This window comes from Aulostomus chinensis, chromosome 6 (genome assembly GCF_037954235.1).
Source record: "Aulostomus chinensis isolate RoL2024-O1b breed Wild chromosome 6, RoL_Achi_v1.0, whole genome shotgun sequence".
Classification (NCBI taxonomy): Eukaryota; Metazoa; Chordata; class Actinopteri; order Syngnathiformes; family Aulostomidae; genus Aulostomus; species Aulostomus chinensis.
The window spans coordinates 14,253,360-14,267,293 of record NC_141325.1 but is presented as its reverse complement, the minus strand read 5'-3'; the positions used below and the strand labels follow the sequence as shown (position 1 = coordinate 14,267,293).

Genomic DNA, 13,934 nt, shown 5'->3' with positions numbered 1-13,934 from the left:
TGAAGGCCGAACATCCACGGAAGCCCACGCCTTTTGTTACATTTCGTTAGAAATATTTAAGAGTCTACCGCTGAAACTTCTCCAGAGCATATAGACTGAATTATCATTGAATGAAAAATTGATTAAAATAAAACAGAAATATGGATTGACGTGAAAGTTATGCCAAGACATGTTTCAGGCAAGGAGCTGCTACGGTAAACTGTGACATCACAGATTCAACCAAACAATTATGGAATGCAAAGCTGTTGACATTTTAAGGGAACCTTATACTGGGGAGGCTCTTGGTGCTGAAAAACATCACAAAATAGACATGGAAGACACACACATACATAAATACACAAGCACACAAAATACAGTCCTTTATGAATCAGCTGTACACCTAGCCTCTCTCTGTATATGCAGAATCATTGATTCATGGAGCTCCCTTCATCTCAGAATATTCCTCGTGGTTGCCACTGGTCTAAGTATTGTTCCAGGTCTGATGTGTAACAGAAAGGCATGAAAAAGGCAGGCAGTGGAAATACAACGTTTTCCTCCTCAACACTGAAAAAAGCTGCATAAACTCTGGTCAGGTGTATTACTCAGTCACGAGCAGATCCCTGTCACGACCGGTGTACAAACGCTGCCACATAGCTGTCAGTCCGCTACTGTGCCGTTCCCACCCTGAGGTGATTGCGGTCATCGCTGCACTCGTCTCAACTTCTCTCTTCACTGGCTTCTCTGTGGTGAGATGACCTTTGCGCTGCAAGTCACTCCACATCTACGGTCAGAGGCTGAAAACTCTGCTTTTTTTAGAAGTAGTTCACATGACTCGTTCTTGCTTTTGCTTTAATCTGATGTGCTTCAGACATGAGGTCCTGGTTCTTCGACTTAAACTCCAGAATCCATAGAAGTATGATTCGTATATTTACGAAAGTCATAATAATTGTTAGCTTGAAAATATAAAACTAACTCTGTTGACCAGTGCTGCACCGAAAGTGGAGCCCAGAAGTCAAATTTTGCCTGCATAATGTTCAGTTTGGCCCACTGGATGTAATAAATAAAATAAATACAGCCTCTATAGTAAAAAGATATAAAATTATAATAAAACATAGTGCAAATCACAGTTTATGCTCAACATCAGCTGATCAGACAGGAGAACGACACGATATGTGTTTGCTTTTGACCCACGGCCCAATATTTATTTGGGTTTTGACCCTCCAAAAAGGTTTGGGGACCCCTGCTTTGGACAAATCATTGTCCTTTTAGATTATTGGGAAGTCAGAGTCTGAAGCAGTATAACTAACTATTGACTTGAGGAGATAATTGTCACGCTTGACTACAAAAGGAGAGGAATCCAAAAATATTCAATGCATTTTCTTGCAATAAACTGGACAGAACCAGTTTTCTAGATCAGGTGTTGATGAAACTTTCGAAGCACAACCCATTTTTGGCAAAGATTCTTATCAAGGGAAAGCTGAGATACAAGGATGCTTGTTTTTCCCTCAGTAAAGCTTTGCCTCACATTCATTTAGTTTTCTCACATTCAAATGTGGGTGTAACAACTCAAAAATAAGTCTTCTCACTTACTCAGTAGGTAGAACTTGGTCAGCAACAGGAAGACATCAATGTCAGACAGGAACACCTGAAAAGAAGAAGGGGGAAAAAAAAAGTTAATTTGCTAAGATAAGACAAAGACATTCGTGAAGGGGAGAGGTTTGGTGAGGTGGCATACTGAGGGACTCATGAGTGATGAGGGGTAGGTGGAGATCGGGTGACAGGGGAAAGGCAGAAAATGACTGCGACCAGCTGCTGGTCAGGTGAAGAATGACGCTGAGGAATGAGTTAGTGCTGTGATAAAATGCTAATAGAACATAAAGGGGCAGGTATGAATTTATGAATCTATAACCGCTGCCTTCTCTGGCTCAAATGCATAACTTCCACAAAGGCCTGTTTACAGCCTGGTGGCTCAGCCACAGGAAGTGTTCCAAGGTCCAGCATCACATATTCAGCATGGTATTGTCAAAGGTTACATTTGTAAAGTAATAACTTTATTCTCCCTAAGTAAGGCAAGCTACGGTTTGCTTTGTCAAGGGGAGACATTACTCAGCCCAGATGTCAACAACAGGGATGATACTCAAGCTCGGATTGACTCCATAATGTAGCATTGAGAGTGCCAAGTGGATCTTACAGAGTAGAGAACGGCCATGTTTGCAGTTACTCTTTCATGCAATTATCAAAATATCTAAGCTCATTTCTTCATTCATTCATTTTCTACTGCTTACCCTGTAATGGTTCACAGGGGGCTGGAGCCTATCCCAGCAGCCAACACATAGAGACAGACAACCATTCACACTCACAGTCACACCTACGGTCAATTTAGAGTATCAATCAGCCTCGTCCCCTCTTGATGTCTTTGGACTGTGGGAGGAAGCTGGAGTACCAGAGAGAACCCACACAGGAACAGGGAGAAACCACTGCACCACCGTGCCACCCCTCATTTCTTCAAGAAAACAAAAGTCATTTTATCAAGATAACAGTATTAGCAAGCTCCAAGCTCCCCATTCTGTCTAGCCAACAACATTTTGGTCACAGTGATGGTTGTTACAACTCAAATTTTGGGACTATAGTGGAGGGTTGCATTGTGATTGTGATTGTAACTTTGAGGTTCACCCACATTTTCAATGAGTTATCTTTTCCTTGTTTCTTGAAGGAGTGAACTTCCTAACTGCCTAGGAGTTTCTGCTGCTCCCTGCTGATTTGGAGTGTCAAAGTTGACACACTTTTTCATTTAAATGTAACAGGATGATGATGTACAGTATCTAAAGGCTGTTTCCTACAATGACATTTTAAATATAAAACTATAAACACAGTTCTCAGCTTCCACACAACAGCAGCACGAAAATGACAATGTGGAAAAACTCTTATCGGGATTTGTAACGATACATCATGGACATGGTTCAGCCCCACTTTCAACAAAAGGGGTTTTAAAGTGAAATCCCCCAAACAACAGTTTAATGAGCATGAGTCCTAAATATCACAGCTATTACAGATTTGATTGATATCACTGGTTCACAGTATTCATATGATTTTTGGCTCATTTATTCACCCTCTATCAACCAAGCCAAAATAGCATCACCCTGATTGCTTAAGGCTACTGAGGTTCCAACAATACACGTTAGTTTCCCTAAGAGAAGAAATATTAGTATGCTGTGGGGGGAATATGCTTGCTTTATATGTAATAAGTAAGGGCGAAGAGCCACAAGGGATCTCAGAGGAATCTATCTGAAGAGAGGTCAGCCAAGAAAATTTACATACAAACTCTCTTTATAATCCCTCCTCTGGTAATTACAGAAACAATTAACCCCAGATCCTTGTAGAAAAGAGGGGGGGAAATATATTATGCAAAAATAAATCACAGTGATGCTTATGTGATATAAATGAAAGCTTATTCAGTCAAAGGTCGACCATTGCAGCATGTATAAGCCAGAGTGGTTACTGTGTTTTTGAAGCAGTGTCAAGGCAAAAAAAAACAACTTTGATTAATTGCCATTTTAAGTTGAAGAAATTAATGCTGCCATTATGAAATGCATGTTAAAATGCACAAATACCATATGGATGTGTAGGGACATGACCATGGCCCTTGAATTCCCAACAACATTGATTATAGTAAAAACGGTGGGAACATTATTTGGACATCGATACATCACACTGTCACTACAATCAACAGACGAGATTACTAGAGGAGATGTGCAGGTTGGAATATGTGCTGATGAATAATGTACAGAAGTCTCTGCGTATTATGTGTAGCACAGCAATAGTACTGTTAGTATGTGGTTGGAAATGGTGTCATTGATCAATTCGAATAGCCCGTTCAGCAAAAAGGAAACAGGATTTAACATATAGTATGCATAAGTATTCTGATGGTTACACATCTACATCCATGACATTACTAATGTTATGATTAGTAAAGCTGGGGCCCAGTGGGGGAGGACATGTCATTACAGTAGATTTGCAGTGTAACTACAGAAAATGCAGTTAAATACAAATCCTTATTTCCAAGCCCACAAGACAGTGCTCGATTTCTTTCGACATTCGTGGACAGTTCATCTCGATGATGCTTACCAATTGCAAACCTTATGTCAAGCAGTTGGTCATGGAAAGTTCACCCTGAGCAGATGCTGCTGTTGGTGAGTGTTCAGGTTTGCTAGTTAGCTTCGCTGTCTCTGCCTGCAGGAGCTAACGTCTCATGTCAGTTCACTCAACAGTCATCGCTAACAACAGCCCCAGGTAGGGCCACTAAACTTGTAACAATGTCACCAAATCTGATCTAACCCCAAATGGGATTATTCTGTCGTGGTCTGGCATGCGCATTGTCCTCCGTTGTCTGACTCAAAGGGATGTCAGCATCGAGCTTGCTAGTGCTACCCAAAGTGAATTAATTTGCGATGTGTGTTTCAGCAATGGGAGTCAGTCGGTCAGTCTCACTGTAAATGAGCCAGTAAATCTCAAAAACCTTCATAGGGTTGCTCCCTCCGTGGGTCAGCCAAAACTGTTATGCATAGGCAATCAAAAGCCATCTAACATACACACCTGTGACAGTGAGGGTGGAGCCAACAGTCACAGAAGTGGCAGGATGATTAAAGAGACACTTTCAAATACAACAGAAAACTAAGAAATGAAAGCATTGAAAGGCTTAGCAGGAACAATGATGCAGAAACTGAAACTAAAAAGATTTATTAATTAAACGAGATTTATTCATCAACATACATGTTAATTTTAAAGCCTGCAACCGGCAAGATCCCCCCCCCCATTAAAAATGTACTTATTATTTCTGAGGGAAGTTCTTAATTTTTTTTTCCCCCAAAGAATTTTCTTCCTAGGTAGGATACATTGTTTTGATATATTTTTAAAACATTCTAAAAATGTTGAAGTAAAATTATCGAATGTTTATTGATCAAGCCTGTATCACCATCCCTACACAACTTTTCAGAATGTCACTTACGTTTTGTCTTAAACATTTCACAACAATAATTATTGGAAATGAATTTACGTACATGCTAAATATTGTTTAATGTTCGATAAAATTTCAATTTTCATTTTCTAAGACATCATTAGAGTTTGTAAGTATTGTTAGGCAATATTTTGGAAACATTCCGTTACCTATTTTTGTGACGAACATATCCTTACTTTTTGCTTTTTTTCTATGTATACCTAGATGTAACTAATAAAACAGCAATAACTACTTCCTTTGTTAAGATTAGTGTTCTTATTTTGCATTATTTTATTGCCCCATTTATTTGAAAGCAATATTAATATATTTCAATTGCAATTTTGAAAGTGCAGCTGAACTACAGTATGGTTTAATGTCAATTCTAATTATCATAAATGATGGATTTTGTGTTGAAACAATTATCTTCTACATAGATTCCATGGTTTTTTACCCTCAAATAAAACTACATCTGGTAAATGTAGATCTTATTAGCATCCCTTTGTGTACGCCCCCCCCCCCCCCCCCCGAGTACCTGCAAGAACTCAGAAGGGCAAAGAAAGGTGTTGAGACATAGAAAGGACAACCAGATTATCATCATTAGGAGTGGATCCTGGGTGAATTCTGAGAGCACATTTGAGAGGGAGGTTTGTTTGCTTCAGGTAATATGACTTTCATCCTAAACCTCAAGAGCTGAGAAAAAAGAGCAACGCAGACAGTCCTCTTTCTCTCTCTCAGGTCAAACGACTCTTGTAGAAATTCTGTCGACAGCTTGTTCAGACGACACTCCGAGGCTGGAGGAAAATGACCCTCTCAGAAAAAAAACCCTCCCTCTTAACTTTTAAATCTATCCTTGCTCTCTCTTTCTTCTAATCTGGCTCTCCGTAGGACAACCATAGCTATCTCTTTGCTCAGTGGAGCAAACTGAATACATTAGAATCCAATTAAGACTGGTGAAGAGAACTTGCTCAGGCTCAGAGTTTCTGAGTGAGTCCGTGTGTGTTGGTAAGATCTTGAGTGTCCGTTGATCATGTATGATACCTTATGCCCAGAATATGTGTGCTTGTCAGTGACAGTTTTTGTCTGTGTATGTGTTACGACTACACACACAGTCATAGTGCATTGAGTCAGAGGATGCTTTTTTTCCCCCACTCCAGCTGGCTTCTGTTGCTGTACAAACGCACAGCAAGACCACCACTGTCAGGCGCAGTAAATCAGAGAAGTAATGAGTATGTGCAAGGGAATCAATAACTCCGTGTTGCATTACACACTGACCGTGTTCAATTTGAAATGGGGGACAGACAAGACTGCCCTCAGATAGATGTGAAGACACACAAACACAGAAGCACAAGAACATGAGCTTGTGTTTGGACATGTTAGATGAGGTTAGGCTGACTTCATACACATATTGCAAAGCACACATATAAATACTTATACAAAACATAGACTGCTGTGGAAAGAAGTGAGCATACAAAGAGACAAACATTTTTCTTTGCCTTTTTCCATTGTTTACATTTTCCATCATTTTTATATATTTTATCCTCATTTTTCACCTTCACTCCACTTCATTTGCCTTTATATATATATATATATATATATATATATATATATATATATATATATATCCATCCCAGCTGACATTGGGGGAGAGGCGGCTTTCACCCTGGATGGGTCACCAGTCCATGGCAGGGCCATGAGGCACAATTAGGGGTTCAGTATCTTGCTCAGGGATACTTCAACATGGTCACCGGGGGAAGTGAGGATTCGAACCAGCGACCCTTCCATTGCTAGACAGCCACTCTACCTGTAAGCCAAGCAGCCCCCTTAATTTTAGTCATTCAGAGTAAATCAATTTTAGGGCATGGCTATCTTGCAATTGAAAAGCTGTTACTACAGTGGAATTGAATCAGGATAAGGGCACTAAATCACATCTCCCTCTATCTAATGTGGTCCAATTTACTCAAAAGGTGTTTGACAGGTATCGTGATTTAATTAATAAATATGCTGGTCCCTGCCACTCTCGTCTCACTGTCGCTTCATAGCAAGAAGCTTATGGGTTTCAATCCACTTGTGGAGTTTGCATGTTTTCACCATGTCTGAGTCGGCTCTCTCCAAGTACACTAGTTTCTTCACACATGACAAAAACATGCTCATTAGGGTTAATTAGAAACTCTAATTAATCCATGAATGGTTTTCTGTCAATGGTATATGTACCATCTTGATGTTGTCCATTATGGAGTGTAGGAGGCATGTGCAAGGGTGCAGTTTGAAGCCTTACCAGTATTGTAACACCCTAGTTATTTAACAAAAAAAAAAAAAAAGATTTCAGCTTTCATTACTCCATCTAAGTGTGTACAATGTAAGAGAATGAAAGGACAATTTTTGTAGCTGCAGCTCTTTCTGAAGAATCCAAATACATCATTAAACATCTCACTTGCGTAACAATATTTCTTTGATTGCAATCATTTCATAAAGGACAATACATGACATGACCGGCTGTCTCAAAACATGTACCCAGCAGCTATTAAGGAAAAAGTTAGATTTCAGTGTGACAGCGATGATGACAACGCACTCCTTCTCTCTCTTCAGTGCATCTTCCATCACCATGAGAACGTACAAACTGCAGCCTGAGATCAATTACACAGAAACCTCCAGCCCCTCCCCACTTCTCTTCTCCTGCTACAGATGCAATTTATTCACCCACCGTAAATCAATGGAGACAAGTGGGGCTAATTTAGACCATTTGATGTCAATTTGGCCTTGACCCTTTCCTATCACATGCACGCACACACGCACACAGCCCACTTAATGACTAGCTACACTGGGGTTTATTACTCCGAACTAAGAACTACTCTTCAGTCTGACTTGCACAAGCAAACGCACACATGCAAAAGCACACCTTTTCCTATTTCATGCAAAATAGTAACACACACACACACACACACACACACACACACACACACACACACACCATGATGCATGCCATAACTTGTGGCCCCGCTTCTTGAGATTTCCATATTGGTTCTGTCAGAGACGATTTTGTTTACAGGGCCCTTTGGATGAAATAACAGTGCCGGGTGCTATCAATTACTGTGAGGGAGATTGGAGGGCAGCAGAAGGGGGAGGAAAGCAGACGGACAGTGGAGGAGATTGGGGAAGCAAAGTGGCAGATAAGTTCACGAAACAATGAAGTGCAGGCTCGAAACGGAGGAGGAAGATCAAAAGGTGGAAGAGAGAAAGAGGAGGGCGGAGAAAGGAAACGGGAGACACTGATTTATTTTTCCAAATAAGTTGCCAAAAGTGAAACCAAGTTGTGAACCAAGAGCACACAAATCTCTCTAAAATAAGAACTCACTATACATACCAGGATGACCTCTTAACACAACATAGCATAGATTCTTTGTTGTGGTGGACACACACATTCCCTGGTACAACAGTGTGTGGTTCTTAATGTTGAAACAAAAGAATGTCAGGTCGAGGTTGATACTACAAACAAAATCAAACTTGGCAGAGTGGTGGTTTGTTGGCACTGTAAATACAGCTGATCAAAGTATTTTGAGTAATCCATCCATCCATCCATCCATTTTCTTCCACTTATCCTGTTAAGGGTCGAGGGGGGGCTGGAGCCTATCCCAGCGGCTTTCGGGCGAGAGGTGGGGCTCATCCTGGATGGGTCGCCAGTCCATCGCAGGGCCAACACATAGAGACAGACAACCATTCACACTCACAGTCACACCTACAGTCAATTTAGAGTATCAATCAGCCTCGTCCCCTCTTGATGTCTTTGGACTGTGGGAGGAAGCTGGAGTACCAGAGAGAACCCACACAGGAACAGGGAGAACATGGAGACTCACACAGAAAGATCCCATGCCCGAGCCGGGACTCAAACCCGGAACCTTCTTGCTGTGAGTCATTTTGGAGTAATACAGAGCAAGAATCTAAATACGAAGGGAGTTTACAGTTTAAGGTGTAGTAAAAGTGGTGAAACTGTGAAAAAGATATAGATTTTTATTTTTTAGGTGGACGCTTGTTTTTCTGCTGAGGTTCAGAACTGCCAATTGCTTCTCTGTATTGAAGACACTAACAACCTCAGATGACATCACTTGAATAAACCTAAACTATTTAATTGCTGCCTTTAGCATTATGTTCTTCTTGGGTTTAGAGTGTCCAACATGAAAAAGAAAAAGTAACTTCAACTTTCTACTGCAACTCTTTCTGGGGTGCTGCACGTAATTTTAACAGATAACGTCCCGCCACCACATAATGTGGAGGAAGAATGAAGTGACAAGGGAAGAGAGTTGGGTCCCATCAAAGGAGACTGATGGAGAATCGGATGCCTTTTTTTTAGTATGGGCAATGTGAGATTGCTGGATGATGGAGGAGCTATTGAGGAATCGAAAGCTGTGTGGTGTTATCTATTTAACAGGGACATAGCTACAGGAAGATACTTCTGACCCCATCGCTACTATCGCTACTATTGATGGCTTTCAGTCGGACAGGAATACATTTGTGGGCGGCAGGCTCGGCAGTTTTATTAACAACAAATGTTGCCACCCCAGTCACAGTAAAGACACTGAATGTTTCTGCTGCCAAGACATTGAACTGTTAGCCATGTTAAAGTTATATACCCCACTTTCTTCATGATCTTCACCACTTCAGTCACACAAGACAGGACAACTATTTATTCTCTTCCCTCCTCAAAGGTTGGTGATATCATCCATGTGTCTATGTGTTTGGTTATTTGTTTGTTTGTTTGTCCAATGGCATGTCTGACAAAGGTAGCATCGATGTTAGCCGTGCTAGCCTTGCCACTCGTACTGCTAGCGACAGTATCTGTGGATTTACACAGCAGGAAGTTGAATGTTTCAGGGACAAGACTAAAAAAAAATTAGGAAAGAAAGGGTTCAAACAAAGGGTTTCCATCTCATCCTGCATCTACCATCTACATCCACTGACTACTGAATTAAGATGAGCACAGAATTTAAAGTCGTTCTTTCTTTGATTAAAAACAAATCACTGCTGCATCTATACTCTCCCTTTCTAGAGCTCCTCACCCGATGACCGTGAGCACAAAGGAGCAGCACTAGCCCATCCACCAACTTGAAATTCATCTCAGCTGCTTTTATCAGTGATGTCAGTCCTTCAGTCGTAACTGAAAGCTAGTTGACCCTCAATTTAGAATTGCATGCAAAAGTTAGTATTTCCTATTTCCTTACAATAAGTAGACATCTCATCTTTTTGGTAATATACTGCCCCCTGTTGATATGGAGTGTGAAACATGAAACACTTGTTTAATTCAGATACAAATTCTGCTATTAAAAGATATTTACACTATTCTAGGCCAATTTAATAAAGCTAATGTAGCGTTGCATAGTGTAGGACACTGTAGGTGACATCAGTGTCCTGTACATCCCCCATCTGCAACTCTAGGAAGACTCATGGGACAGGGTGAACAGCACCACCCTCAGTAAAAGAGGGAGACGTGGAGGGAAGAAACAACCCCACTCAATGACAATGTCTCAAACCAGACTGCCAATCTTCCTCATATGCTAACACAGCTTACATGAGCCATACTTGCATTATTGTAGTCAGATTTTGAATTATGAGACCACCAGAGTGAGACAGAGCAATGCACAACTAAGTGAAGCTTTTCATCACTTCAATGAAAAGTCCCTCCAGATTCACAATATCATCATTCTGTTCAAAATCTTAAAAAAAATAAAAGCTCACAGACCTTGCTGTGAGGAAATGTTGATATTCAGCATGAACCTTGTAGGTGTTTGATTTCATGCTGTGTCAACTGTGCACTTATGCTACAGTACGTGCTCCTTCAAAAAGCCCTAAAACATTTCAGGCAGTTCTTTTCTTTCATGAATCATCTACATGAACTCATTTACACGCCTGGATGAAGACGTTATGCATTTGCTGGGTTATCACTGAGGCTCTTCCAACACAAAAACATGCCAAAAATGAGTCACACAGTTGCGGAATCATGCACCACTGTACATTCAAGTCAGCTTTTAATCCTTGCTAATGAGCTTTGGGAGTTTGGAGAAATGCTGTCCTAAATGTTTGCACATCACTTCCCCTGATCATTATGTATGCAAAAGAGATGAAACCAATTCTCAAGTAGTTATTTACAGAGGAAAAGTGTAAAGTGAAACCATACACGTATGTTCATGAATTATAACTGTGCTTGCAAAATTGTTAGTTTTGTCTCGTGCAATGAAAAGAGAAAGGGGAGTATTTTACTGTTTCAGAAGATTTACGTAAATTCCAAAAAACAAATAATTTTCCACGCTGAGTTGATGTTGTTAGGAGCTGTTTAATTCACGTGAGCTAGTTGAAATGCTCTGATGAACTGTGGATGCATCTTTTTTGATAAATCGAGAAACAAGGTGGAACATTTGGTTATGCACTTCAATATTCCTGCATGCTCCAAGTATCCAATTTTTTTTTTTTTGCATATTTGGCCCAAAATTTGGGTTAAAGTTGCAAAGTCATATGAGAATTTTAAATCTCTTTAACTCAGCCTGCCATTCCTGTTGAGCAAGTTTGGCACACTTGTTTATTTCCATGCATGGGGAGAAAGATTCACATTGAGGACAAAGATTACTGTTGAACACCAAAGGGCCTGGCCATCATGCTTGCTTCACCGAAGAGTTAATAATATTTCTTGAACAAACACAATTTAAAAAAAAAAACTATGTATAAATGGACTTTGAAAATGCACAAAGGTGCAAAAGCAAACAATAAGGAATCAGACTAAGAGAGACATAACACATATTTCAACTTATATCATATATCTGGCTTACACACACACGCACACACACACACACACACACACACATACACAGTATTCTATGCTGATAGCGATTCAAACATCCAATTTGCTGGGCAGATTACCCAGGGGGCCCTACTGTTTGCCACCTGAGAGGGGGTAGGAGGTGACTCATCAGGAAGATGCTAATATAAATTTGTACTCTCTCTTTCACACACACACTACCAATAAATATTAATTCTCAACAGAAGCCCGTCGCGACTGGCAACTTAATTACACTAATTTTACTGTGATTGTTCCCCACAGGAGCACAAAAACACACAAACACACACATACTCAGCTAAGACCATTTGGTCCTAACACGCTGAATTAAGGATAGTGTCATATCGGATCATTTCTCCTGTGAATGACTGTGGTAGTGTGTGTGTGTGTGTGTGTGTGTGTGTGTGTGTGTGTGTGTGTGTGTGTGTGTGTGTGTGTGAAAGGGTATGTTTGTGTCCCTGTGTGTGTGTGTGTGTGAAAGGGTATGTTTGTGTCCCTGTGTGTGTGTGTGTGTGTGTGTGTGTGTGTGTGTGTGTGTGTGTGTGTGTGTGTGTAACAGGAACTAAAGCTTGGAATCATTTGCTACAAATACACAACGTTATCTATCATCTACTGTGATTCATTTCACATTTTGCACATTCGTTATATTTTCTCTGTAATGAACAATGACTCACGGGGAATACACAGACTCTAAACGTATTAAATTACTGAAGTGATCACAGCATGATAATCTGAATTACGAAGTCCCAGGAAAGTGAGAAAGGCAAGTCAGAATAGTTTTCTAATTTGTTAAGGTAGCAAAGTCTGAAAGAAAATTGAGTTCTGCTATCAGGTTACATCCTTTCATTTCCCTTTAAATGATTCTGAAACAAAATACAGTTAGGAGTTCATTTGAGATTTAAGGTTGGTAAATTCCTGCAACCGTTTCTGCATTTCCTTATCTTAAAACTTGTATAGTGTTTTGGTGATCAGAATCATGTACAGGGCTAAGAGTCTTTGGTCCTTGATGGTGCGGTACAGAAATGCTGTTTATTCTCCATATGTACCTGCAGACAATGTGCATCAATACAACTAAGTCTCAATAAAAATATCAAGAATAGTAATAAAAGCAATGGTGAGTGCTGAGGCTTGCTAGTTAGCTTATCAGTCCCCTCTTGCTGGAGCTCACATCCTTGACAACATCTCATGTTTAACCATGACACAGTAACTTGGAGCAAGCGGCAAACCTCAAAATGATTCACCCATGGTAAGACTGACAGACTACTTTTTTGCCGGTGCAACATTAGTCTAGCCATTGGAAACTGCTAGCACGCTATAAACCCTTCCAGCTTCTGTTCACCAAGCTGTCATTGCTAACCACAGCCTTTATCAGGACTGGCAAGATGGTACCCACGTAGCCAAATCATCCTGAACTCTAACATGAGCTCAGATGTCTCTGTAGTAGCTGAACATATCAGCTCCGGTTCACAAAGACCAGGATGAGCAACTATCAGTTTGTTCTCCATTATCTCACAATAGTGATGTCTTCATCCAGCTCACTAGTGCTACCTTCAAATCTGAGGTGTAAACTGCTCTCCAACTTCACCAAGCAAGTATTCAACAATGGGGAATGACATGATTTCAAAAATAAGACAGCAATGAAAAAACAAGGCAATTCAGGAAAAAACAATGAATAACAAGGGAAAACACAATGACAAACAAAACTCAAAGAGTTAAAAAGAAAAAAATCAACCTCCACAGAAGGGTGAATGTTTCTTTTTGAAAACTTTAAAGAAATAGTTATGCAGAATGTACACCATACCTATAATGACTTCCAATGTATCTCAGGCACAATAGATTGTTGCTGATAATATAGAAATGTTGAATAGCGGTGAAAAACGGTGAGTGTGCAAACAGGCTTGGCTGTTTGATCTTGAAGGCTGATAGAAAAATACATTTTGCAGTGTTTCAGATGACATTACCATACAAACCTGTCTTTCAGTATTCTTTTTTGAGTTTTCTTCTCTAAGGTTACCCGAAAATGCATCGTTATAATATCAGACCATCGCAAGACAGGAGATGGACGTGGTATTACATTTTTCTCCAGTGCTGTGAATAAAGCTGTCAATCTTTTGGGATCAGAAAAGAGAAAAAGAAAATAGG

The 13,934-nt window shown here is 40.2% G+C and overlaps 1 protein-coding gene across 1 annotated transcript in view; it reads right to left on the bottom strand.

Moving 5' to 3' along the window:
- LOC147260219 (transmembrane protein 132D) overlaps nucleotides 1-1,606 on the bottom strand; it is a 249,500-nt gene extending 247,894 nt beyond the window's left edge. Inside the window, 1 exon segment of the mRNA XM_086206686.1 lies at nucleotides 1,570-1,606. The gene's annotated coding sequence lies outside the window, so the exon portion shown is untranslated.
- Nucleotides 1,607-13,934: the final 12,328 nt, after the last annotated feature.